Source organism: Suricata suricatta, chromosome 1, assembly GCF_006229205.1.
Source record: "Suricata suricatta isolate VVHF042 chromosome 1, meerkat_22Aug2017_6uvM2_HiC, whole genome shotgun sequence".
In the NCBI taxonomy this organism is placed as follows: Eukaryota; Metazoa; Chordata; class Mammalia; order Carnivora; family Herpestidae; genus Suricata; species Suricata suricatta.
This window is the reverse complement of record NC_043700.1, coordinates 161,887,455-161,915,115: the sequence shown is the minus strand read 5'-3', so window position 1 is coordinate 161,915,115 and position 27,661 is coordinate 161,887,455. Positions and strand designations below refer to the sequence as shown.

At 44.0% G+C, this 27,661-nt stretch overlaps 1 protein-coding gene across 9 annotated transcripts in view; it reads right to left on the bottom strand.

Moving 5' to 3' along the window:
• Positions 1–27,661, bottom strand: part of RBM47 (RNA binding motif protein 47) — a 145,431-nt gene that overhangs the window by 58,764 nt on the left and 59,006 nt on the right. Inside the window, exon 1 of one of the 9 annotated variants that reach the window (XM_029946823.1) lies at positions 3,421–3,489. The exons of the other annotated variants lie outside the window; for them this stretch is intronic. The gene's annotated coding sequence lies outside the window, so the exon portion shown is untranslated. Of the gene's footprint in view, positions 1–3,420; positions 3,490–27,661 lie in introns of those variants that run through there. 9 annotated transcript variants of the gene reach the window in all.

The following is a 27,661-nucleotide window of genomic DNA, read 5'->3' as shown; positions in this document are numbered from 1 at the left end:
TTCAGATAGCTGTGAAATTAGGTGATTAACTAGTTGTTACTTAACCTTCTAATTTCTGTATAAGTCTAATTACATGAAATAGAAGTTGGGGTTCTCATTTTTTACTTTGCTTATCCATTTGGAGTGTCATTGTAACTACTGTATTGTAAATGATGGAAAATAATTGCATATGTTTAAAAAAATAGTGTTATATTCTAAAAATATATAAAATTTTAAAAAAAGAATAATTTTATTTTTACAAATAATTGAATTTATCCTTAAATAAGAAAACCATTACTTTCTTGGAGGAAAATCTTATGAGATGATCCACAGTCCTCACTACCATGTTAGGCAGTATTGAGTACCTTCCTCTTAGTGGACCAACGTTATCCTTAAGAGACTTATCTAAGACCATCTAGTTGAGCTGGGCTGAGCCTGAGCTATAACTTCAGGGGCTACTGCTTCTATACTGATGACCTGATGACAGTAGCTTTTGCCCTTTCTCTGTTATCTGTGGCTATTGCTTTCTGTCACCTGCCTGTCTCTGAGGACCCTGGCCCTTCTCATTTGCTTTCTTTCATGCATTTATTTGTACGGTTGGTACCTATCTTTTGAATGCTTCGTATGTACGAAGCATTGGAAATAATCATAGCAAAGAAGACACTCATGATCCATAATCTAAGGGGACTTACATCTTAGCAGAGGAGTCAAGTATAAAACAAGTGTGGGGGTGCCTGGGTGGCTCAGTTGGTTAAGTGTCCAACTTCGGCTTAGGTCATGATCTCAGGGTTCATGGGTTAGAGCCCCGTGTTGGGCTCTGTGACGACAGTTCATAGCCTAGAGCCTGCTTCAGATTCTATGTCTCCCTCTCTCTCTCTGCCCTTCCCCCGCTTCTACTCTTTCTCTCTCTCAAAATAAATTTTAAAAAATTTTAAAACACAGTATAAAACAAGCATGATGACGATCTTAAAGGGGAAAGCATAGGACTTAATTTTGGAGGTCACTTATAAAAAGTGAGAGATGAAAACCAAACCCAGAGTGAGACCTTAGTATTTGCTGAATGAATGAATAAATGCATGAGTGATCATTAGCCAACAGAGTCCTGAATTATCGAAAGACTGCCCTTGATCAATAGTCAATGGGCACTTAGCGAGGCCCTGATGAACTTAATGACATCAATTTTGGTTGCCCTGAGGACTATATTCTGCTTTAAGATACTGAGTTACAGGACAAATGAAGAATTTTTTCTCATTGTTCAGCTAACCTATATGTATTCAGTTCATTTGATGCTACCAACACAAAACCAGCCCCAAAGAACCCAAATCTTTATGATGATTCCTCTATCTTGTCTGCATAGTTCTGATGCCCAGCTCCTAGGAGTGTGGCTTTCCTGAGACAGTTACCCAAAATTATCTGCAAAGGTAGCTCTCACCTACCCACACTTCTGGTGACAACTCTGGTAAGCAAGCCAAAGGGGCCCCAACTCCTTGGACAGTACTTAATGTTGCAAACTGTCACCTGATTTGGGGCCTATATTGTCCCTGAAGTGTTCACCTTCATGACATATTACAAATCAAGAACCTGCATCCTAAAGGACAGAAGGAACAGAGGACAACCTCTGTGGAGATTATCTGTCTTTTAAAGCAAACCTGATATAGAAACATTATTATCATATCAATGTGTGTCAAATGTAATAGCAAAGTTTAAAATGACAGAGATAGGAGTCAATTTATTCAGGACTTAATTTGATTTGGACTTGTCCCATCAACAAAATATCATGTAAGAACAAGCAAGAGATACAAACGTAGCCTTTGGTGATCATAGCTTCTTACAATTCCCTGTAGATCTTTGGGACTCAGTATCGAAAAGACTAAAGAAAGGAGCTACACAGAGTAAGGGAAATGCAGAATGACAAGTATCTGGAAAGGGTGTATTTTTAGAATTTTCCCCGAGTCTTTCTGCTCATCTGGTAAGACTTCATACATAAAACTTCATCCATCTAGTTCAGCTACGGTAGAATTAATGCATGAGCTCCTCCACTGGTTAGGGGTTTTGGATGTATGTGGCATCACCGATGGTCAAAAGTTTCACAGACTCTTAAGCATCTAAGGCACAGCTAAGGAGAGAGCAAGCGTTCTTCCCTCTCTTTCGAAATCTTCAAAGAGTGGTAAGAAAAAGTTAATCCGCTTGTCAAAAGTTACATAAACTTTCAGTAGTCCGGGTAGCTAAACCTGATTTTCTGACATGTATACACAGATGATCAAATCTGCTACCCTCTCGTGAACTCCATGTCTTCTGACCTCCACGGCCGTTACATTTAGTCCTATTTCTCTAAATACACGAAGCGACAGTGAAGTTTTCCCCATGAAGGAGGTTTCCTCTGGTTTTGAAATAATCTTTACTCCCAGCCATTTTGCAATGACCGGGAACTCGTCAGAAGAAAGGCTGTTGGCTCCTATGAGTGTCACTGAGCAAATCCTGTCCTCCATAATCAATGGACTCGTGACTTCAGTACTGTCTTCACACTTTCATCTCCCACCAGAAGGCCAAACAAGCCAAAGATGCCGTGTTTATTATAGTGCATACACTATACTGTGATTCCTTTCCCCAAGAACTTGGACATTAGAGAAATCTTTTGGAGCTATTCTTTTTCTACATTTTTCCTATTTATTGTTTGGGTTTTAGCCACTATTAGCATGGCAGGGATCTGCGTCCAGGATACATTATTACAGTTGATCAAATGTAAATATTTGGTTAAAGCTCTAGTTTTATCATGTATGCTCATATTTTCTTTACCTAAAAAAAAAAAAAAAGCTAGAACATAAATACTTAGTGTTTCCAGGAAGTATTTAGTCATTAGTTCTCCAAAAGTAATCTACGAACAGCATGTAGTCATTCCTAGCGACCGACCGTGTTCTAAAAACACAGATTTGAGGATAAGAAGCAGTCTTTCAAGCTGACCTTTAACTTGTTATCTTGTCAAAACTTAACAGAAAAGGTGAGGAGGAAAGAAAGCTTCAAAGTATTTTCACGAAACCAGAACCACCATTTAGCCAAAGCTTTTAATGGCCTGAGTCACGGGGCACGCCGAAGTGCAAATCACAAGGTTACACGTCGCCTCTTAGAAACACCACCCCCGGTTCCCAATTCTTTACTCCAGGAAATGCTGACGAACACCTGATTTAGACCACTGGAAAACCTCAAGCCCGGGAAGATTCTAACCTCACTCTCCATGACCTGCAGGTCCCTCTAGTAAAACCGAAAACACCATATGACCGAAAGTGAAGATTACAATTTATCCGGGGGCTCCGAGATACAGTTTGCAAATTATTTTTGCCCCTTCCTCCCCTCTCCACTCCCGCCCCTTCAGCCGAAAGCAACCCAAACTGTATGTTCTCTGAAATTTAGATATTTAGAAATAACAAAGTATGAAACAAATACCTGCCAAACACCTGGAGCTCTCTCCCCCGCTCGCGCTCGCCTCCCACACTCTGGCAACGGAATGCCCTTCAAAACCATGGCTCAGTGCTTTTGGTAAATGTTTTACGAGACACTAAACAGCCTGTGTCCCACCCTCAGAGCAAACACCATTGAGAGAACACAACATAATGGTTGCAAAGATATCGTGTGATGTACAATAATGCAAATGAATAGGCAGGCTCTATTTCTACACTTCCCCTTAAAGGGGGAAAAAAAAAATTCCAAACCCTGTGGGGGCGGGGGGGGGCGCCAGCAGGAAGGGCTTGCAGAAATAAACCTTGACACCAGAAGCATTACAAGCGGTGTGTGTGTGTGTACATGTGTGTATTAAAGCAGCGTTGTGATACGCTCATTGTTCTAATCTGCAAGCAAGTCTTGGCTTGCTAGCCTGAAAAAGTGTCGAAGGCAACAGCTAATAAAGAGGAGAATTCACCAGTGAGTCTGTAGACACAGAGTAGCAACTATACATTGACCACCTCTTTCTATTTTAGAGAAAATACAACTCAAACAAGCTTTTCTGACCCTTCTTGCACAATCCACAAAATGTACTCCCTGTTTTCCATATCCCTCAAGTAACTCACGGTGCAAAACCAACCTCTGCTCTGAACCAGAAGTTTTGCATTCCATTCAAGTTAACAATTACAACTGGAGGAGAACAGAAACTGGCTGGCACTGAATGATTAGCATACCCAGAATGTCAGGTGCCTCTTGGTACCACCAGGGTTAACACGATAAAGAGAGGGCGCTCAGGGATCATCTGCCTGATTTTACAGAAACTACACACGGAGACGGCTGGGGTCTGGAGCCCATGTCGTGTGGGGGCCACACACATCTGCCTGCTCTTAGAGCCCTGAGTGGGCCGACTAAGAAATGAAAAAGCAGCATTATTTAGCAACTGTCAAGCCTACTCACTAAAACGAAACCAAGGCCGTCTAGGGGAGAAGATAAAGAATCGACTTTGGCTCTGAAATCACACACAGAGCCAGGTTAGGCAAATAAGAAAACCATTCTCTTGTCCCCACCCCTACTGCAGTCTCCAGGAATACTCAAAATTCTGCATTTCGTACCTTCAGGATCTCTAGTGGGGTAGAAAGAAAACCAAACATAGGACTGAGATCATGGCTTCTCCATGAGCTAGATGCGTGACCTTGAGCAAATCATTTAACCTCTCTGAGACTATTTCTTGAACTATGAGACAAAAATGTCTAGAACCATAAAAAAAATCCCAAAGAACTGAGAGCTCTCCCAATTTGAGAGCCTAGAAAATGGCACCTTTTCAAAACCTAAGACTTCCAAATCTTAAAGGTTGTTGCCAATTTTTTTTGTCCCCCTACCTTAGAGATACAGGTCCCATTTTATTTTCCACTTCCTCCTATTATAGATGCATCGGGTTAGTGCTGTGACTAAGGGCAACTGACTTCACTTCTCTTTTGTCTAACTGACTAATGTATCTCAGTGCGGGGAGGGGGGGTCTGCCCCCCAGGGGCATCGTGAGGGGCCTCCCAGCCGTCAGCCAGAGTCCTTCTGATTTTACATTTCTCCTCTTCATGAATCCACCTGCCCTTGAACACAACAATCTCACTTTCCCTTTCTTCTCTCGTTTCTCATTTTTCTTTCTTCCCTTCCTTCTCTCCTTCCCTTTCTGCTCCCTGAGAGGGAGATGATGGCAATATGGCGTTACCCTCCTCATCCTGTTTCTCTCATTATTTCTTACGTCCTATTGAACGCTCCAGTGGAGGAAGGAAGTCGGATGTTATTTACCATCCAGATTCTACTGACAGAGCCCTGAGACGCAGAGATTCAGCTGGCTCGGGCAACTGCAGATGGTGGCCTGCAGCTCAGCTTCCCTCACGGGCCAGGGTTTCCCCAACTGCCACTCCAGCAACACCCGGCCTCAACAGTACCTCGGCACCCCAAAGTCCCCACCCGGCCCAGTCGGTTCTCCCTGCCAAGTGTGGCGTATTTTCCCCTAGGATAGATTGCTTATCTCATCTCCTTCCTTCTTCTGTCTTGGTTGGTCTTCGTCTTATTTTGTTTTTTTGGATCTATCTCACTCAACCCCTATAACTCACTTCTGATGACTGCTATACCTGTGTGCCCTTTAAAAAAAATTATTTTTTGAGAGAGAGAGAGCGCACCAGGGGGCGGGGAGGAGCGTAGAGAGGGGAGACACAGAATACAAAGCAGGTTCCAGGCTCTGAGCTGTCAGCACTACCCAGACGTGGGGCTTGAACACACAGACCGTGAGATCATGACTTGAGCCACCCAGGTGCTCCACTGCCCAACAGGAGCAAATCTCCACAAAATTATTCACTTTCTAGGAGACTTTCCTTATCAGTGTCCTTCTTAGGTTACGTATCCCACGCCACCCTGCACTCTACTATTTGTGTGTACATGAACTGCTTTCTAGACCACCAGAGTACCCACTCCTGCACCCATGCAAGACGTCCAGGGCTTAGTGTTAAGGAACATACTGGAATTTTGATGAAAAAAAAAATGTGAGGACATAGTATCTGATTCTAAAGCAGTGTCTTAATGGAGTAAACTTCAGGGCTTTGATGTTTTTCTTTGCACTTACATAATACATATTTTTTAAGTAAGGATAAGAAAAGTGGGTTATAAAGGCAAGGTAGCAAATAAGCTAACCATCAAATTGTGCCACGGGACAAGCATCATTTACTAAACGCCTGCAATTACCCGGAACTTGATCTATGTTACCTCGCTAACGTAATCACACAGGAAGGGACAGATTCGGAGAGGCTGCTGTGAGCAGGGGACTGGTAATGACAGAAGTGAAAACCAGAGGTCTCCGTCCTCGCCCTCTGCCTGAGCTGCCTTCATGTGCCACAAGCGCACTGCCACCTGCTCACTCTGGGGACGTGACTGTTGTCCCAAGCAAGAGCCACCTGCGGGTGATTTCTGCCACTCTGTGCCCAGAACCTGCTTGACCCTGTTTTTCTACTCTGCTCCTTCTCCTTGGCCTCCCCAGCCTCCTCCGGCCAGGCACCTTTGCTTCTTATCCCAAAGACAATCTGTCCTGTTCCCTTTGAAATCTATTGGCAAGCTCTATTATGGGGGGGTGCTCATCTGACCATAAAACCTAACCAAATAGACAGTATAGATTGCCCCGGTTAAGGAAGCCTTTTATATTCTTTTCATCTGGGGCTGCAAATTTGATATTTGATCTTAAACATCGCAGGCTGCATTAGAATTCCCTGCTCTACACAGCTAGAACTTGGTGTGCTATTGTATTCAAATATTATACTTCTTCATGATGTTTTGAGACTTAAACTCTACATCCCTGAGAAGGAGCCATGACTTCTGTACAAAATAAGTGTTTATAATAACATTTCCCCATGTCCAGCCGTACACTTCTAAGTTGAGTTTTTGCTCTATTTTTTATGTCAGTGTGCAGGTATACCCCTGAACTTTTTTTTTTAATTTTTTTTTAATGTTTTATTTATTTTTGATACAGAGAGAGACAGAGCATGAGAGGGGGAGGGGCAGAGAGAGAAGGAGACACAGAACTGGAAGCAGGCTCCAGGCTCCGAGCTAGCTGTCAGCACAGAGCCCGACGCGGGGCTTGAACCCACGAACGTGAGATCTGACCTGAGCCGAAGTCGGACGCTTAACTGACTGAGCCACCCAGGCGCCCCACCCCTGAACATTTTTTTAATGTTTATTTATTTATTTTTAGAGAGAGAGAGTAAGGAAGAGGCAGAGAGAGGGAGACAGAGAATCCAAAGCAGGCTCTGCAGCTGTTAGTGCAGAGCCCAATGTGGGGCTCAAACTCACGAACAGCGAGCTGAAACCAAGATTTGGACATTTAACCGACTGAGCTACCCAGACACCCCACCCCTGAAATTTTTAACTGCAAAGTTCCAACAGGGCAGAATAATTAAACTCTGGCAATTGCCACCTATTACCCCGGGCATCTGTCAGTTGTAGAGGCTCCCTTCTAGCTTAGATCTATAACCTTGAGTCTAGCATGTATTTGTCCTGCCAGATGGTTCCAGATTCTAGAAGGGATTTGGAGTTCCCTCGGATACTAGGTTATAGGCAAGGAGGAGGCAGCAGAAGGTGGAGATTTTATTTGGAGCCGCCAAGTCTCTCAGACTCTGCCAAAGACTTGGCACTCCCCTGAATCACCCAAGCCTCTTCAGCTCTCTGGAAGAGCACTTCAAAGACCCTTGCAAGTGTGGCTTCAGAAAGTGTGGCTCATCCCCCACTCCAGCCCAAACCCAGACACCCAAGGACAGCGTCACAACAGCCCAGGGTGCTTTCCCAAGCTGCCCAAGGAAGGAGAGGTTGGAACAGATGAGAACACATGACGAGTCTTCTCTGTCCGACACCGTCTTTCACTAGACCAGCAGTTCTGACTGAAGTCCCCAGACACCCTAAAGAACTCTAAGACTCTTACAAAAGTCTATAAGGCCATAACTATTTTCATAATAATTTTAGTAGTTGTGCCTTCTTCACTAAGTTGACATTTGCACCAGCGATGTAAAGGCAATGGTGGGTAAGGCAGCACAGAATTAGGCAGAGGCAACAACGTATACTAGTAATCATAGCATTTTCTGCTGCGGGGCACTCAAAAGTTTGTTTTTAAAGACCACGGTCGTTCACACTTGGCTATTTGGCACACTTTCTCTGGAAAAATGAACGAAGTGTGCCTGTCACTTCAAAGAACATAACTGATAGTATTTGTTTCCAGGTTCACGCTTTCAAGCCAAAAGTTCAAGTTTTGGAGAAGCTGCACTTGCCATATTGCCCTGACGGCTTGCCAATAATTACAGGCTTCTCTGAGGAGATTATTTGCAATATTAACAAATGTGATTTTTTTTAATGTCGTATAATGAAATGTGCCCGTGTTTAGAAGATTTTCACAACTCAATAAACCAGTATTTTCCAAATGACCAATTCATAATGTTACAGAATCATGCGTAAAGGCACCATTCAAGGTCCAAGTACCCCAGCGGACTTTAATGTTGCAGAGTATGAAAAGTTCACAGATATGGCTTCTGATTCCATAGTGCAACTAACTTTTAAGAAACCACCCTTTTTTAAGGAATCTTTTTTTTTTTTTAAGGTTTATTTATTTATTTTGAGAGACGGAGTACAAGCAGGGAAGGGGCAGAGAGACGGGGGGAGAGAGAGAATCCCAACCAGGTTCAGCACTGTCACCACAGAGCCTGATTTGGGGTCAAACCCACAAACAGAACCGTGAGATCATCACTGAAACAAAGAGTCGAATCCTGAGCCACCCAGGTGCCTGTAAGAAACCACCTCTTAAGAGTTTGTATTTAGTATCAAAGAAGAGCGTTTATGATTATCTGAAAAGGCTACTAACACACCCTTCCCTTTTCTAGCTACATACCTTTGTGAGGCTGTTTTCTTGATATCATTTTATGGAAATAACATGTATCAACAGAATGAAGGCAGAATCCAATACAGGAATAGAGCTCATTTCTACCAAGCAGTCATGAAAGAAAGATACCCGCCGAAGTCTACACAATGTACTCTTCTCACCACTGACTTGTTTTTGGAAATAACATGTTTTTTTCCATAAAAATGTTATTTTGTTTTTAATGTAAGAGTTTGCTATCGTTATTTTCGAAGAAATTAAATAAATATTTTTAACTTCTCAGTTTCAATTTCTGGTGTGGCCACCAGCAACAGGTACAATGCACATAAATAGGAGCATTTGGGGTTCCCCAGTAATTTTTAAGAATGCAAAGGTAGGGTCACCAGATTTAGCAGACAAAAATGCAGGGCTCCCACTTAAGTTTGAGTTTCAGACAAATAACAAATGGTAATTTAATAAAAGTATCCATGAAATATCTGGAACATACTTAAACTTTAAAAACCACTGATTGCTTCCCTGATGTTTATCTGAAGCTAAGTGAGCATTTTAAAATGTTCTGTGCCTATGAAGGCGTCCTGAGTCCTAGAAGGTTGAGATACACTGTACCAGACCATACGCTTCACATCTGTGCTGAAACACTAGTACCAACATTTATTAGGCACCCACTGTATACAAAATCCAGCACTAACCTCTTGGTATACACTACCTCTTCTGTTTCCCCAAAATCTTATGTGGCATGTACTCTTACAGTCCCTATTTTACAAATGAGGAAACAGAAACCCAAAGAAGTCAGGTGATGCTAATTACTGGTGGAAGGCAAGACTGGAACCCACCCACTCAGCTTCTAAGTATTAGGCTTACACTGAACTCCGAAAAACGGGAGATTCCCAAAGATAATGGCTTTTCTGCATATCTGCAATTCTATTTCTGATACTTCCCCCCCCTCTCTCTCATACACACACACACACACACACACACACACACACACACACACACATACACACACACACAGAGCTGTGTGTTCTATCACAGCAATGGTAAAACCCAAGGCTGTGAGTCAGGAGTTCTATCCAGAATTGACCATCAGCATTTTGACCCAGAGCCAACTTTCCTAATGGTTGCTCCCCTGGGCATGACACCGGCGTCATCCGAGCAGGGAATTCTAGAAAGGAGCAACAGCGCATAGGTGCTGCTCATCACTCCGTAATTGGAAGCCACTGGGAGATTGGTGCTGAGCTAGAATCATCCTTGAGAATAAACTGGGAATTTCTCCAAATGAATCAGTACTAACTGAAGCAAATGCAACCATTGCTGTAAGTAAGCCAGGGCCCTGTTTTTTTGTATGATCATGACCCAGGCCACTGGATATATTTAACAAGCTCAGGCTTGACAGTAAACAAATTGGAAAGTAAATTTTTTTATGATCCAGCATGGGGGCCTGCGTATGCACTAACTGTGCCACAGGATCTGTAAATACAAAAACGAATTTGCCTACAGCCAAGAGCCCTCCCCCAATCACCAAGAGCTATAAAGTAATATAGAAAGTGGCAAACAGAAGGGATGGAGAGAGATGCCAGTCTTTCTATGGGGGAATTTCTTTAACAAAGGGAAGATTTAGGTTTCAAATCTTTTTTGTTTTGCAAATTTTGTTTTGTACATTTGGATTTTTATTAGATGTGAAGCCCACTGGATTATTCTAGGTCTCTTGTGTATACATACAGAAGCCAAGAGTGATAGAGCTCTGAAAATAAGCCTAGAGGAGAGAATGGGACAGGAGAGGAGAAAAATTGGGTAGATCAGAAATGAAAAAATGAGGGCGCCTGGGTGGCTCAGTCGGTTAAGTGTCGGCTTCAGCTCAGGTCATGAGCTCATGGTTCATGGGTTCGAGCCCCGAGTCAGGCTGTGCTGACAGCTAGCTCAGAGCCTGGAGCCTGCTTCGGATTCGGTATCTCCCTCTCTCTCTCTGACCCTTCCCTGCTCGCACTGATTCTCAAAAAACAAAACAAAACAAAACAAAACAAAACAAAAAAAAAACAAAAAAAAAATTAAAAATTAAAAAGAAATGGAAAAAATGCCCCAAATGCAATGTTAGATAATTAAGAAGTGGTGCATTTTAGAAACCAAGACTTGGTGAAAGCCTAGAAAACAAACCTAGGTAAAAAGGTTTTGGGAAACCCAAAAGGCCCCAACATCTGGCCACAGGGCATCCAAAGGAAGTCTACTGTTTTACTTTTAAAGCTGTCCTCTTTGCAGTTCGCCTCAGGCCCACCTGCCAGGGACGCCCCCAGATTCCAGACGCTGGCCCAGGCAAGATCTGCCTCCCCAGCTCAGTCCCTTTATCGGCTCACGCCATCTAGATCCCCCCCCAGGCGCTGAGAGGACGTGTAAATGGAGAGGCGAGCCTGGGCTCTCTCCTAGATAAGCTCGAGAGGTGGAGGATTCTCGAAGCTTTCCCCTTTAGGGGGTCTTCAGAATTCATTCTTGTGAATGCTCAATGTCAAGGAGGACACAGCCAGAAACGGGGACTCTTCAAACTTCCAAACTCAGGACCAGAAAGCACAGACTCTGCCTCCGAAGACTGGCTTCCCGCCTTGAGGACAGAGTGCTGCAGACACAAAGGGGGACAGAGCTGAGGGGCCTGCCTCCCCTCCAGCAGCCTGGCTGCCTTTCCTCCCCTTCAGGGGGCTCTAAACCACGGACAACATGGAAGTTTTGTCCTCATTTTGTCTGAGACACAAGCCTTGAAAAGTTGATCTGCGTGTGAAGGTCACTGGTCATTCATGTGACCAGATAGTAAATATTTTAGGCTTTGCGGGTCATACGGTTTTCTGTTACTATGTTTGTCTCTCTCTCTCTCTCTCTCTCTCTCTCTCTCTCTCTCTCACCCTTAAAATGTAAAAACCATTCTTAGGGACATATGAAATCAGACAGTGGGGTGGGCCAAAGTTTGTTGGTTCCTCACTTAGAGCAATGGAAAAGGGCAGGTGGGGTTAACTGGTGACTTCTGCACACAGTTTGTTTGAATACAGTGTCCAACGTTATGTCAAAATGTAGACGTCCGTCACTGTCTTGCTGACAAAGGCGGTCTTATTCTCTGTCGCACCTGCCCACGTCCTCACATTCTCTACTTGTGGGGTCATCTTGCCTTTGCTCTAATTCTTTTCAAAGAATTCAGCTGTATATCGTCAGGGAATTCAACCCTGAAATGCTAGTCTTATATCTTTGCAAAATGAGATAGAAAAGTTTTAAAATAAGCTAGAATATTTTTAAAGTTTTCATTCTCAGTGTGTGTGTGTGTGTGTGTGTGTGTGTGTGTGTACATTTTGTTGAAAAGTGAACACAGCACATGTATTATTACATTGCAAGCCTGGAAAAATCCTCTGGGGTAGCCTAGTCTTTAACAGTTTATACTTGAGGAAACTATGACCTACTTTCATTAAATGAGATATTCCAAGTCACATACTAATTGGCAGAAAAACTGGGGTCAGAAACCAACCTGATTTCCAAATGAGTTCTCTTCTCACTACTCTACATTGTAGCAAGCACACTGCCGTATCAGTACTAAAAATTCAAGTCGACCAATACTTACAAGGTAATTCCAATGTGCCCAGCACTAGCTACGTGCTCTAGAAATACAAGAAGTACACAAAAGGACTCCTGTCCATAGAATGCTTTGGGTCTCACTGAGAAAACAAATATATTCTCTTACATTGTTATATAACTATATGGGTAAAACTTGCTGCTTAGTATGATAGCCAGTAGTCACATGTGGCAATTGAGCACCTGAAATGGGGGTAATATGACTGATAAGCTGAACTTTTCATTGTGCTTAATTTTAGTTAACCTAAAATTTCAATAGCCACACGTGGCTAGTGGCCACGCTATTGGACATCACAAGTCTAAAAGAAAGGTTCTAGGGGCACCTGGGTGGCTCAGTCAGTTAAGTGTCCGGCTTCAGCTCAGGTCATGATCTCGCAGTTTGTGGGCTCGAGGCCCGCGTTGGCTCTGTGCTGACAGCTAGCTCAGAACCTGGAGCCTGTCTTCAGATTCTGTGTCTCTCTCTCTCTGCCCTTCTCCCACTCATGCTCTGTCTCCAAAATAAATACTAAAAAAAAAAAAAGGAAACCTTATCATTAAAAATAAAACATAAAAAAATAAAAGAAAGGTTCCAAGTCTGGATGGAAAAATCCGTAACACAGCTTTTGTGACTTGTGTCTAGGACAAGAACCACTATTGATCACAGAACTCTTTCCCTCTATTAGGTGGGCTCTCAGCATTCTCCATGCAAAGTATCTTCCACTGCCCGCACCTGGTAATATATAATAAAACCTAGGTGCCACTCCTGCTACAGTTAGGGTGACAAAGGTGAGCCGGAGGAGGAAGTACCTGAGCTGAGTCTAGAATGATAGCGTTGGGACAGGCAAAGAGGAAAGGACACAGAGCGTGAGCTCCACGGAGAACTGGATGGAGGTCTCCTGGTTCCAGGGCAGGGAGGCCGCTGGCCCAGCAAGAAGAGAGGACTGTGCTGGGTGTGGTGGCAGATAAGGCGACGGGGAGAGGGTGGGGCTCGACAAGGAGACCTTTGGAGTCCCGGAGTTTGGACTTTTCTCAAGAATAGGAGCCCCAAATGGGATAATAATGACTGGAGAAAAACATGTTTTAGGAAGGTAAATCTGATAGCAAGCCAGGGAATAGGTTGCATAAGGGACATATACGTTCAGAGACTAGTGAGAAGGCTATCCCTCTAATGGTTTGGGTTTTCCTCTAGAAAGTAATTCTTGTTTTTGATCCTTCCATGGCTATTGTGATAATTTTTGCCCATCTAGTTATGACTAGTACCCGGAAGGTCGTATTGTGAATGAAGAGGAAAGGCTCAGATGTTGTTTTTTGTAAAATTTTGTTTGTTTTTTAAATTTTGTTTTAATGTTTATTTTTTAAAGAGAGAGAAAAAGAAAGAGCAGGGAAAGGGCAGAGAGAGGGAAACACAGAATCCAAAGCAGGTTCCAGGCTCTGAGCTGTCAGCACCCAGCCCAATGTGGGGCTCGGGCTCAGGGACCTGAGCCAACGTTGGAAACCCAACCAACTGAGCCACCCAGGCGCCCCTACAGAAGAAAGTTTTAAGTGAGGCAGCATAATGCAGAGGACAGACCATTAGCATCAAGAGACCTGAGTTCTAGGCCTGGCTATTTCAATGGGCCTCCTCGCTCTCAAACTCCAGACTTCATTTCCTCACTTTAAAATCAAGGTCCGGGTCAAATCAACCTCTTAATCCATTCTTATTCGTATCTTATTAAGGGTCCGATGAGATTTTTGAGAACCTCCCCCAGACATAAAATGGAACTAAGATATGTACACGTGTGTTTGTGTGTATCACATATAGATGGCGGGACCTGTCCTGAGACACAAGTGTTCCTTCGCTCTTTAAACCGCACCAACAGCAGACAGACTGCTGCAATGCATAAGATTTTAGGTGTAAAGTTACTAAACACATATTCTGAGCAGTGTCGCAGGGAGGACATACAGACGTGGTTCACAGGACACGCAGGGGTGGTGTAGACCGGGGGTCTGTTCTCAGCGAGGACTGCCCCAAGCAGCGACAGCCGTCTCACGAGGAACCAAAGGGTTTTAAGGCCCCATCCATCTTCCCAGACCACAGAGAAAACCAAACAAAACGGCCGCTAGACAGCACCAATGATTCTCTCCGGAAAAGGTAACACACCACCATTTACCAGCTTAAGGAGCAAAGTCGGAACCAGTGCCTGTCCACACGGGACATGACATGAGAGTCAAAGGCAAATTTTCTTAAAAAAAAAAAAAAATTACTGGTGGCCGGGCTTCTCCTCAGACTAACTGAATCGGGGTCTTGGTGAATGGGACCTGTGCACTGGTGTTTGTGTTTTTTTTCCCGAGTTCTCAAAATGACAGCAATGAAGTACATGTAGAAGTCTCAGAGCATGAACAGTAGTTCAAGGGGCCCGAGAACAGTCTGGAGTCCAGATTCGACTGGTGGGGCTCTTAACCACCCTGGTGAGGAGGTGTAGCCAGTTCCTTAATGAGGGGGACCGTGGAGGTTACCAGAGTGGCCAGGACACTTCAGCATTTGCATAGTGAACTCTATATAGTTTCTGTTTCAGAGTGCATGATCTGCCATTCTGAATACATCCCTTTGTCATTTTCACTTAAGTGTGTGCCAGGGAAGTCGTGGGGCCTCTGGCTGGTCAGTGAATTCTGGTCAGCGAGCATGCCTTTTTCTGAGGATCCCTGGGCCCTCTGAGGAGCCAGCTGGGCGTGTGTGCCAACTCTGCCGTACGCTTAACCGTGTGGTCTTGTGCAAGTACATATTCTCCTTCAAACCTCAGTTTGCCAAATAGGAATCCTAACATGTTCTTTACGGCATTTTTGTAGAAATTAAATGAGGCCATACAACCTACAGATAATGTAAGGAAAAGACATCTCTCATGCATGGAGCACACGTAAGTACTCGATAAATGTTAACTGTCATTATTTCATCATCACGTCTAGGTTTCCTTCTAACTACAATGTTTTGTGATCTTACGAGTCACTTGGGGGAGCCTGGGTGGCTCTGTCAGTAAGGCATTTGACTTCAGCTCAGGTCATGATTTTGCAATTCGTGAGTTTATGCCCCATGTCAGGCTCTGAGCTGGCAACACTACTTCAGATTCTGTGTCTCGGGGCGCCTGGGTGGCTCAGTCAGTTGAGCGTCCGGCTTCGGTTCAGGTCACGATCTCGCGGTTCGTGGATTCGAGCCCCAAGTCAGGCTCTGTGCTGACAGCTAGCTCAGAGCCTGGAGCCTGCTTCGGATTCTGTGTCTCCCTCTCTCTGACCCTCCCCTGCTCGTGCTTCCTCTCTCTCTCTCTCAAAAAAATAAAAATTTTAAAAAAATTAAAAAAAAAAAGATTCTGTGTCTCCCTCTCTCTGCTGATCCCCTGCTCACACTCTGTCTCTCAAAAATGAATAAATATTTTAAAAAAAATTTTTTTAAAGGATCACTTGGAGCCTGTACAAATGGAAATGAACAAGGATCAGTAGGGACCGACATACCTAGCTTTGAAGACTCAGCCTGTGTTCAGCCCCCTTTCATGTCAGCCCGACTTCTCAATCATCCCTCCATTCTTTGCTTGAGATGTCCCTTGTATTTTGCTGATTTTGATCTTAGTTTCAAAGAACCTCATTTATTTTGCAGACAGAAATTTTGCCATTCTCTTTTTTAAAGTTTATTTATTTTATTTCGAGACAGAGAGTGAGTACAGGCAGAGAAAGAGGGAAAGAGGGAGAATCCCAAGCAGGCTCCGCACCGTCAGTGCAGAGCCCAACACGGGCTCGCACCCACAAACAGTGAGATCACGGACCTGAGCTGAAATCAAGAGTCAGATGCTTAACCTACTCAGCCACCCAGGTGCCCTGAAATTTTGCCATTCTTGATGCAAACAATGTAGTTGTTCCATTCCTGTTATTTTTTGGTAGCACGGACACCCATGAGTGTGGCCAAAGTGAATGTCAGATCTTCCCTTCCCCCCCTCCCCTTGCTCCAGGAACTGTTGACACACGTGGGAAAACCTGTTTGAATCGACGTGCAGCCTCACATGAGGCTCCAACTCCACAGCCCTGTGATGCGTGTCTCATGACTGCTTTGAAGGCCTTGTTCTTGGAAACGCAGGGCTGCCTTTGAGTGTCGCCCAAAAACTGTGCCTAAGGGTTCAATGCTGTCGTGAGCCACAGATGTCAGCCTCGCAGCCTTGGGAGTGTTCATTCTCTGCTTTCCAGTGCACCGAATACCCTCCTCCAAAGCATAATGCCACCACTGACCTGTCATTCTGCCAAAAGATACACACATCGTGGTGAAGCCCACAACTTTCTTTTTCCTTGTTGATGGTGGGAACAAACCTCTTCCTTTTAGGAAGACAGTCCTCCTTTTGGAGACAAACAACCACTTGTCTGCTGTATGTGATTGGTTGAGTCACAGCCCACATCCCCTTTCTACCTTTTCAGTTTTGAAAAGGAGTCACCTTGTTTTGCAAACAGCAAGTCATCTACGAGCAGACTGTGAAGGAACGCTGCCTCTATGAAACCTTTGCCCATATGAATGAAATAATTTCAAAAGGGGAAACCATCCAGTTTGGAATTAACCACAAACTCCCTGTGGAAACCAGTTTTTCCCTCTGAAAACCAGTTTTTCCAAACATGCTCCTTTAGGTCCAGGAAACAGAACTAACAGTATCATCTTGGTTACAGGAATGCCTTGTTATGAAGTTCCTGACTGACTGTATCCACAACAGGCTAAACTTGAGTTGGGCCCATTTAACTCTGACACCAAGTCTCAGAAAGGTCTTTAGCTTATACGATCACGGAAATTACATATTGATAATGAATTATGATGTTGCTTGTTCTAATTCACTCTTGTTTTATTGTTAATATTTCTTCTTTACTAAATGTTTATACTTTTCTTTTTTTTTTTTTTTTCCACTTCAGGAAGCTCCACACCCCATGTGGGGCTTGAACTCATGACCATGAGACGGAGAGTTGCATGCTTTACTGAGTGAGCCAGCCAGGTGCCCCTAAACTTTCATTCTTAAATTCTTCTGGAGCAAGGATCATATCTGATCATCTTTGTATCCCTCATGAACCTGCCCCAGTATCTTTTTTATGGGCAACCTTTGCAGGTTTATTAATTTGAAGCAAATTAAATTACAGGTCTTTTCCCCCTGCTGTGTAGTAGTAAGTTATAGAGCACAAAGCAAACAGTAAGAAATAATATGTTATAGAAGACATCCCTTCTATTTTCAGTTGAGGAAGCAGAAAAGTTGTGTGTGGGGATTGCCTTGAACAATGCGGGGTCATTTGTGACAGGTCCCTATCAGTAGCTGACTAAATAAAAGAGAATCTCTTTCAACTCACTTGTGTGATCTCTGTGTACACATGCTCCTCAGCAAGTTTCCTTCATAGGGACCACATGAGTTGTGCAACAGTTAGAAGCTTACCTACGTTCTACCTGAGTCAGAGCCTCTCTTTTTGGGGGTGGGGGGTGGGGCGGAGGGTGGGGAGGGGAGATGGGAGGATCATGTTCCAAAAGGTACACCTTCTGGTTATTTTCAGGGATTTTGGAAGAATAGTTTGTAAGAAATCTCTTACCTGACTAGATGAGAGGTATAATTCACAAACGTCAACAGCATGTTACTACAGAAAACGCTGTCTGATGCTACCTGCCTCTTCTTCCTTTTCAAAAGCAACTTACATTTTCAAGTTGTAGGTTAACAATATCCACTTTTTTTGAGAGAGAGAGAGTGAGTGCATGAGGAAGGGGCAGAGGGAGAAGAAGAGAGAAGCTTAGGCAGGCTCCAACACCCAGGGCAGAGCCCATTCAGGGCTCCATCTCATGACCTGGCCAAAATCAAGAGTCAGATGTTTAATTGACTGAGCCAGCCAGTCGCCCAGAACAATATCCAGTTCTTACTGTATTAACTTCTTTGGAAGGGGAATCCAGGCTATGATGTGTAGGAAAGTGTCTGCACTCAAAATGTCTTACTGTTTTTTTTTAAAGTTTCCATCAGAAAGGGGTATCTGGGTGGCTCGGTCAGTTAAGCGTCCAACTTTGGCTCAGGTCATGATCTCATGGTTCATGAATTCGAGCCCCGCTTCGGGCTCACTACTGTCAGCGCAGACCCCACTTCGGATCCTCTCTCCCCCACCCTTTCCTCTGTCCTCCTCCCTCTCTCTCAAAAATAAACCATTTTGTAAAAGTAAAAAAATAATAAAGTTTCCATCAGGAACTCCATAATATCTTCCCCTTTGCCTTTCCTGGGGATCTATTGCCTAACTTCTGGTGCCTGTATCCCGATGGGGAAGCACAAACTTCTGTGGCTTCAGAAAAATCAAGTAATGATCTAGACACTAACTTTTCAAGAGGTTTGGCCAAAGATGTCACCAAAAGTTCATACTCAAAGCTCAAATTTCTTCATATCAATCATGGTCAGTGGTTCTCTTTCCTTCTATATGGAGAAAAGAGGCCAGTTTTATCACAGACTGAGGTAAAAAAAAAAAAAAAAAAGAAAGAAAGAAAAAAAAAGAAAAATCTCCAAAAGGACAGTAAGCCTGTTAAAAAGATCTGTCCAGCTCTAGTCACCCCTTGTACTAAGCAGACCTCTCAAAAAATAACCACTCAAATTCACCAGGATTAAGAAATGGGCAAGCTTGATATGGCTAATTTAATGGAATTAGGGTTCTGTGTGTGTCCACATGTGTGTGTCTGTACATGCACATGTATGAATTCCTGAATCTGCCATTTAGTTACTGGTCAAAGGGCCTCAGTTCAGCAGAACCCTTGATAGAAAATGTCAACATAGAACACTATGATTTGAAACCTGAGAATCTCATAATGGTCCAAAAGTGGAGGTAGGGTCAAGCAGCTGGCCTCCATCTGCTCTGTGTAAGCTACCTTTTCTTTTTTTATCTGGCCTTTGGGTGGGGGGAACCACACAGAATGCCAATGATCCCCTTCCTGACACCATCAAGGAAGGAGAGAAAAAGAGAAGTAGACACATTTGTTGATAAAAACAAGCTCTTACTAGAAGCTGATCACCTTCCTGTGGGAAGGTGGTGAGGGAAATTAAGAACATAGATTTGGAGAGAATTCAAAGGATTGGCAAGAAAACAGCACTCGGGATCCACTCTAGTAAATAATGCTGATAGAGAAAGAAGAATTTATGTCTACACCACAAAAACAAAACATCTGATCTGTTTGAAATCAAGCTCTAAGGGGTTTTAAAGATCCTTCCAGAAAATGGACTACGTCTTTATTTTATAACAGACACCCAGTCATCTGAAATCACTCTCCCTCTTCCCCATTAGGTCACACTTACTCCTTGAACTTGACACTCCTTTATGCTGAGACTTTCACAAACACTGTTCCTCATTTGGTTCAGCCGCTACCACCTGCCCCCAAGCTTCTTCTGCCTCACAAACCATCCTTTCTTCTCTGGGACTCACACCACCACACAGATCCCAAGAAACCTTCCCTGATAGCCATGCCTCCTACAGGCAACTAAGTCAGGTCCTGCCTGAACTGCTTACAATTCTTCACCCACTCATCACTCCTTTTTATTTAATGTTTTACTACCAGACCAGCTTCCTGGGAGCAGAAATCTAACCTTTCTGTCTTCATCTCCTAATTACCCAATATCTAGCACAGAGCATGGCACATAGTAGGTGGTCAGAAAATGTCTGTTAACCAATTTACCTGTATCCCTACTGATTCCAGGATTAGGGTACTATCACTCATGGGGCCCTAGAATACGGAAGCTCTACAAATCTTAAAGCCCATAGAAGCCAGATCCATGAGTTTAAAGAATCCTGCTCATTCGGTGCCACGGACTCTATTTTCCCATGCATTTAACATGAACGTGGATTTGGATTCATTCACAGATAAATGGATGCCGACAAATCATCTGGGGGCCCAGCAAGAAGAATTAGTTGCAAATCCTAGGATGTTGATTGCTGGAGGAGAACCTGGCTTTGGATGAGTGTCTAATTTGGAAACCGAGGCTGTTCCATGAGCTCACTTGGGCTGTCCTGAGGGCCAACACCACTTACGAAGTCCCAAGATACTAATCTCAAAATAGTTAGCTGTTTTTCCTTCAGTGTTAGAATCATAAATTCTTTCTTTGAGAAATACAAAGTTCTTTTTTTTTTAAATGTTTATTTTTGAGAGAGAGGGAGAGACAGCGTTATTACATTGGGGGAGGGTCAGAGAGAGAAGTAGACACAGAAGCAGGCTCCAGGCTCTGAGCGGTCAGCACAGAGCCCAACGCAGGGCTCGAAACCACACACTGCAAGACCACGCATGACCTGAGCCAGAGTTGGACACACAACCGACTGAGCCACACAGGTGCCCCAAGAAATACAAAGTTCTCACTGATTTGCTCTTTAACAGAAAAACATTCATTCCTTGCCTTAAAAAACAAAAACAAAAACAAACCATGTATTCTGTGAAAATTTGGAGGTAGAGAACACTTAATGTTGGTAATCTGGGGATTATTCAGAGGAATGCTAGATTTCCCTGAATCAAAGTCTGCATAAGATGCATCCCAATGTCAGACATGTTAAATCGTGAAGGAAAAATGCATTCTAGAGTGGATGAAATGCAGTAAAAACTACAGGAAAGAATCAGTATTAAAAGAGTTTCGACAAAGTCATTCAAATGTAGCTTCTGTCATTCTTTCGGGCTGTGGGAACCCTCGGGGAGATGCATGCTTATACACATACAGAGCACTCTGACCTAGTTAAACTAAGCAAACCTCCAGAGGCAAAAACAATATGTGCTGGTTTTAAAAATAATAGTAAGGGATTAGCAGTTGAATGTCACTATGCAATGTTCACCTACTTTTCCTCCACCCTCGATGATATTCACTTGAGCCAGGGTGAAAATGAAACCAGCCCGACGCCCCAAACCTCCTCAGTGAGCCCAGGAAGAGCTGATCTCCTTTGGGTGACCTTATGCAAGGTGTCCCCCCCCAAATGTCTGTTACCTGAACTGTGAAATGGGAAGGATAACTCTATTGCCCCAGAGGCGGCTAATGAGCAGGACGTAACTAGTGGCCGCCCAGTGTAATGGAGGGAGGGCGTGTAAGAAGAAATACTGTGTTTTATTATCATCACATAACCTTTGTGTGTGTGTGTGTGTGTGTGTGTGTTCCCAGGAAAGCCACATAACTGGACCATACAGGAAACTTCCACTCACCCAAATACACAGAGAAAATAGGACATGTATTTTGCCAATTCTGTAAGGCTATTCAAGTTCACATGAGTTAAAAAGACATTCAAGGAAGAAAATCAGACTCTGATGAGAAGGGGGAAATACACAGAGAGGTGGTGTAACAGGGAAGGGAAGCTCAAAGATTTGCCCACGTGCTCAAAACTCAGATCTACTGTCTACTAGCTGGGTGATCCTATGCATTTTACTCAACCTCTCTGAGCCTTCCTTTGTTCATCGAATACGGGCCTAATATTACTCACCTACTAAGGAGGTTGCAAAAATAAATAAGACAATAGCTATGAAGCTTTTAGGGCCCCATATGAAAGAAAACACCCAGTGAAACACAGCTACGATTACTAGAGTCATTTATAAGTTTCTTCCTGCAGAAGCACATCGTCTTGTGCTCTTTCAAGGTACATCAGCAAACACTCAAAAAAGTTTAAGGCATTGTGAGCTCTTAGTGTTTTAAATGCTCGATTTCATCTTTACGTAAATACATTTGATTAGCTAAGCTCCTGTACAGCAGAGTTTATTATGCTATCACTCCCACCAAGTCTCACTCCCGCCCCTCTAAGAAAGACATGAGCCCATAGCCCAGTGCTAGGAAACAAAATCCTGAGTTCTGCTAACTCCTGCAATCCACCCCAGTAATCATCTGTTCCAAAGTTCTTCCCGACTAAATGGCCTAATTAACTAAGGTTGAGCTTCTGATTAACATACAGCGTTTGACGGAACTTTGACCCACAGAAACTTGGCATTTGACTTGCTTCTCTGAGTGCAACCTGTGTCATGAGTGCTGGTTCAAGGGTAATAAAGGGCCTGGCTGTTTGCTCACAGCAAACGGAGGCGGTGCCAGGCGATTATATGGCTTCTGCCTCTACTGTCCATTGAACCCACAGCAAAGACAAAGTTTGCAGCATGGATGTCAGTTTGTGGAGTGAACAGAATGAAAGAATAGATATTTCCAAACTGAAAAGCACCTAAATTCTACTTGGCGTTTTAACTGAATGTCAGTTGTTTACGAAACATGAATATGGTTCCAAGGTCAAAGTGATCATGGTGGAGATCTGAGCAGGTGTGTGGTACGTCCGTCCAGATTCTGCCTCGGTGAGCAAACTGTTCTCTGATGGTCCCTGCCTTCGCCTTTATTAACTTGTTATAAAACATGCCTCAGACACCCAGGCCGAGACCACAGTACTTGAGAGTTTGTGTTTCTATCTACCTGTTATGACATGAGTGGTATCCCCCCACCCCCAAATTCATTTGAAGTCCTGACCCCCAACATGTCAGAAAGTGACTGTATTTGGAAAGAGGTAATTAAGGTTAAATGAGTTCATATGGGTAGACCCTAATGTCCTTTCATGGGTGTCCTTATAAGAGCGGATTAGGACACATTCACATAGACTAAGGGATAGCCATGTGAAGACACAAGAAGGTGGCTATCTGCAGGCCAAGAAGAGGAACCTCAGAAGAAACCAAACATGTTGACACCTTGATCTTGGACTCCCAGCCTCCACAACTCTAGAGGCGTCAGAAAATAAATTTCTGTTGTTTGAGCCACCCAGTCTGCGGTGTCTTGTTGTAACAGCCCTAGCAAACTGATACACTGCCCCCCTTTCCACACCCCTCCACCTTATGTCCTGGTACCAGGCAGGGAACAAATAAGGGAAGTAGACTAAAAGCAAGAATAGGTAGACAGTGTAAACTGGAGACAGCATGCTCTGTCTGTAGGTAACAAAAAAACCGTGAGACCACACAAAACAGGTCCGTGCCTTGATTACGCTGGTGACCCTTCAGTTTGCAATCCCTGGACTAACCCACTGCAACCTGACCTTTAAAAACACCCACTATTCATGCTTTCGATAAATATTAATTGAGCACCCACTACAGGTCAAGCTCTATGCCAGACACCAAGGGTAGCAGCAGTGAAGAAAATAGGTGTCTTCTCTGCCTGTACGAGACAGGACGGTCTGGAGACGGAGTCTAGGTACTGAGCTAGGCCAGCAACGCACAGAGGTCAGATCATTATAAACTAATAGGACATTGGCTATAATACGCAAGGGGCAAGGTGAGTGGAGAAGAAGATGATTCCAACTCTGTCAAGGTTAACTGAGGAAGGTAAGAGCCAAGCTCTGAAGGATGAACAGCAGTCTGCCTGGCAGACAGGGATGATTGACGAGGAGAGGGCATTTTCCAGACAGAAGGAACAGCCAGTCCCTGGGTATGGGAACATGAGAGAGCACAGCATCTTGGGAGAATGACAACTAATTGGACTGAGGATGGGACACGGAGAGCAGCAGGGTGTACAGCTGAACAAGGTAAGGAACCAAGAGTTCACATTTTAGTGCACAGTGAACCACTGGAGAATTTTAATCAGGAATGTGACATGACCAGAACTGCACGTTAGAAAGATCGCTGTGACCACAACACAGAAGAGGCTCAAGGCAGGGTGACCCATCAAGGCAGGAATCAAAGAAACAGGCTTAAGGATGCTTGGCAGTGAAGGTCAGGGATGTAGAATTGGAATCATCGTGGTGTTCAACCGTTGTCAGGGGCCGCCAAGTTTTCTGTCTGCCTCAGGCAAGGATTATCACTCTCCAGAGAGTGAACCAGCAAACAAGATTTGCATCTAGGGGCTGGAGACTGCCATTTCCTGGTCAAAATAACTTTGGCGTCTGCCATGCTGGGCCAGACTGGAGTGGCCAAGGTGCACAAAAGATCAAAACTGTATTTTGGATTATTCAGGGCTAGCTCCCCCCTTCCCAGCATTGCTGAGGCAAATCTGGGCGTTTCTTTTGATATTCATTTGACTCTGTTTACCTGGTAACTGACCTTACCAGGTTTCCCGCCTTGAAACCTTTATAAGAGACAGTTTTCTGAATAAAGCTCTCTCTCTCTTTTGCTTGATCGGAAACCGTGAGTTCTGTCTTTACTCTCTGCGTCTCCCTCTCCTGCCCCCCTTTTTCCTCTCCCTCCCTCAGGAGAAGGACCCACGAGGGAGGCACGCTCAAAGCCGGGACGAGCGAGCCTGGACGTGGCGAGCTAGCGCACCGTGGCACCTGCAAGTGCCGTCCCAGCCCAGGGTGGAAGCAGACGGACGAGCAGACGAGCAGCCCCGGCCACTGGGTTACTACAAACCGTGGCCATGGGGACACTGTCCAGGGACATTATGTACATAAAGAAAAGCGCTATTTGTTTTTCTTCAAGCTGGGCACTACTTTGATCAATGAGAACATGCATTTCATAAGAAGCTTTGAATTTCATTTATCCTACACTTCACATCAGGAAACTAACTCCACTCCTTTTTTTTTTTTTTAATCCATCAAAGCCACATGTGGACTGTCCCTCAGTTTCCCATCTGTAAATACAGGGACTAATGACACTTCCCTTATTGGGAGGATTCCTTGAGCTCATTAATACAAGTATTTAAGTGCAATTAGGTGTTAGCTATTATAAAAGCATAAATAAACTTTAAAGAACAAATGGATAATTAATGCCTGTGCAATTAACGGCCGTGCTCCCTCTCAGTGAGTATCAGCCAGCCTAAAACAACAACCACAACCGCAGAGTAAAAACGTATATAATTGCCTTGGAAAGGAGCTGCTTCTGGGCATTTGCTTGGGTGCTTTAGTTGGTTGAGCATCTGACTCTTGATTTCAGCTCAGGTCATGACCCAGGGTTGTAAGATCGAGCCCCCGGTTGGGCTCTGGGCTGAGCAAGGAGTCTGTTTAAGATTCTCTCTCTCAAGACAGAGAGAGAGAGAGAGAGAGACAGAGAGAGGAACTGCTTCTGATTCCCTTGGTCTCTCTAGAACTCTCACATAGCCTCTTAGAAAGGCCCTAATATTTGTACATGACCATTTAAATTTACAAAATGCTTTGTCTCAGGTAAAAATGTTTCAAACATTAAAGATTCAAGGGGATGCGATACCTGCACAAGGAGACTGACTGAAGAATGGCACAAGGGAACTTTCTAGAGAGATGGGCTTTTTTTTAAGTTGATTTATTTATTTTGAGAGAGAGGAGGGCAAGCAGGGGAGGGGCGGGGGAGGGAGAGCCCCAGGCAGGCTCTGTCCTGTCGGCACGGAGCCTCCTTCAGAACGTGAACTCATGAACAGTGAGAGCGTGACCTGAGCTGGATCCAAGAGTCGGCGCTAACCAACTGAGCCACCCAGGCGCTCCTTAAATGCTTATTTTTGAGAGAGAGAGAGAGACTCTGAAGCAGGCTCCAGGCTTTGCGCTGTCAGCACGCAGCCTGATGTGGGGCTTGAACTCGTGAAGCGTAAGATAATGGCCGGAGATGAAGTCAGATGCTTAACCCACTGAGCCCCACAGCACCCCGAGAGATGGAAATTTTAATTGGGACGGTGGTTCCAGGGCTGCCTATGTCCCACAAATCACTAAAAATGTGCGAAGTTTATTCAATGGACATTATATTTCAGTAAAGACAGAGGACTGGAAGACCAGGAAAAAGGGGCATTCAAGGGGAAATGGATACTTATCCCAAAGAGAAGAAAACTGGTTTGTGTCAAAGAACTTGCCTTAAATCTTTTAATTTCCAAAAACACGGTCTCTTTGAATGGAGAAAGTTGGCTAATAGTATAAAAGAGCTTCCTTATGCAAGAAACATTTTGAAAAATTCAGAAATCTTTGCCCTTGTTATCTTATATTTAAAAAGCAGAAAGCAGCACTTTTTACCCCTAGACTCACTGCACAAGCTGCCCTCTTGTGGCCCTGAGATGTATTTCCTGAACAGAGTGGACAGTTAGACGCTACTCAGGTAGCAACGGCAGCCGGCCCACAGACACTTCTCCAGGGAACTGAGGGTGCAGGCTGCTCCCACCACAGGAGCGGGCTTGCATCACAGCCGAGCTTTTTAAATAACTAAGAAAAGAGGGTTACCGCAAAATACATATATGGTTTGAGGCTGGCAAGTTCAAAAGATGGTTCATCACCATTTAAATTGTTGCTTAATTTTAACACACTCTATCCAGGGCACACTTTCACTTTTGCAACCTGCAGTCAGTGTACCAGAAGCAAGCTCGTGCCTCAGACAAGATGGGTGTCCAGAAAACAGAACTGAAAATCTCCATTCCACCATCTTTGTACAATGTTCCCAAGACAGCTTTGCACAAAGAAAACCACCACCATCACCACCAAGAACCCCGGCCCAAACACTGGCTTTTACTAACACCGGCACGTCAGGAGTCTAGAGGTCTTATGAAATAGCAAGCATTTGTTTAAAAGAAAGGAAAGAGAGAAGAAAGAAGCAGACAAGAAGGAAAGAAAGAAGAAAGGGGGAGAAGACTGAATAGAGTATCTTTTCAAAGGTTGTACTAAAAAGGATAAAAGATAGCAAAAGCATTAACTCAAAAATGGCAACATTTTTCCCTTTAGAAACCAATCTTCAAAAAAGACCTTCTGTAAAAGGAACTTTACAGGAATTTTAACTAGATGTTGAAATAGAACATCTAAAGCCTTATTAGAGAAAAAAGATAAGGCTGTAGATGCTCTATTTCAACCTCTAGTTAAAAATTCATTTAGTCCACATACAGTAGCATCAGGCTGGACTAACTTAAGGGTTTTCCTAATTCCCAAAAATGACTATTGAATCCACATTTCAGCAGAGCGATCGTTTTTTTTAAATCATATGTCACTTCCCTTCTCAAAACCTTCCAATGGCTTCTCCTTACATTTGAAATAAAATCCAAAGTCCTCCCAGGACCTCTCCCCGCCAGGGGTCTGCATGGCCCTCTCTTCTTCCTCTCTGCCTCACTCCCATGCCCCCACACCCTCTGGGCACACCATCAGCCTCCTGGTTGACCCTCCAACTTGCCAACTCTTTCTCAGCTCCCTCCCTGCCTTAGCGCTCAGAGTCCCCGGTGCCTGGAATTTCCTATCTGGCCTTCTCTCTGACTGGATTCATATATCTGCTCTAATATCACCTCCTCCTAGAAGTCTTCCCTGACCACTCTTAGAAAACAGCCCTCCAATCACCAACCCTGCTTGCTTGCTCTCTCTCTCTTTCCTTTTTCCTAGCTTTATTTTTTCTTCTTTGCACTTATAATT